Source organism: Opisthorchis viverrini (assembly GCF_000715545.1).
Source record: "Opisthorchis viverrini unplaced genomic scaffold opera_v5_13, whole genome shotgun sequence".
NCBI classification, from domain to species: Eukaryota; Metazoa; Platyhelminthes; class Trematoda; order Opisthorchiida; family Opisthorchiidae; genus Opisthorchis; species Opisthorchis viverrini.
In genome coordinates this window covers 3,071,166-3,071,370 of record NW_008751669.1, presented here as the reverse complement: position 1 = coordinate 3,071,370, position 205 = coordinate 3,071,166, and the positions used below count along the sequence as shown (strand labels likewise).

The window sequence follows — 205 nt, the reverse complement described above, 5'->3', positions numbered from 1 at the left end:
AGTTATTAATGGGGTGGGGGAGGGGGAGAGAAAAAGTATGTGAAGGAGAAAGAAGGGAGGCGTCAGCAGTAGCATGTTTTCGCTTACCCGCCCTGCTGTATGCAGCAAGTAAGGCGACCCGGCTGATGGCACCACGCGACGGCTGATGTAACATGAGTCTATTTGTGTATGTGCAATTCATGGTTGTACGTGGGCTGGGATACTG

The 205-nt window shown here is 51.7% G+C and overlaps 1 protein-coding gene across 1 annotated transcript in view; it reads right to left on the bottom strand.

The window, feature by feature from the left end:
* Positions 1–205, bottom strand: part of T265_01266 (hypothetical protein) — a gene marked incomplete at both ends in the record, with an annotated part of 34,424 nt that overhangs the window by 25,694 nt on the left and 8,525 nt on the right. The gene's annotated exons all lie outside the window — the stretch shown is intronic.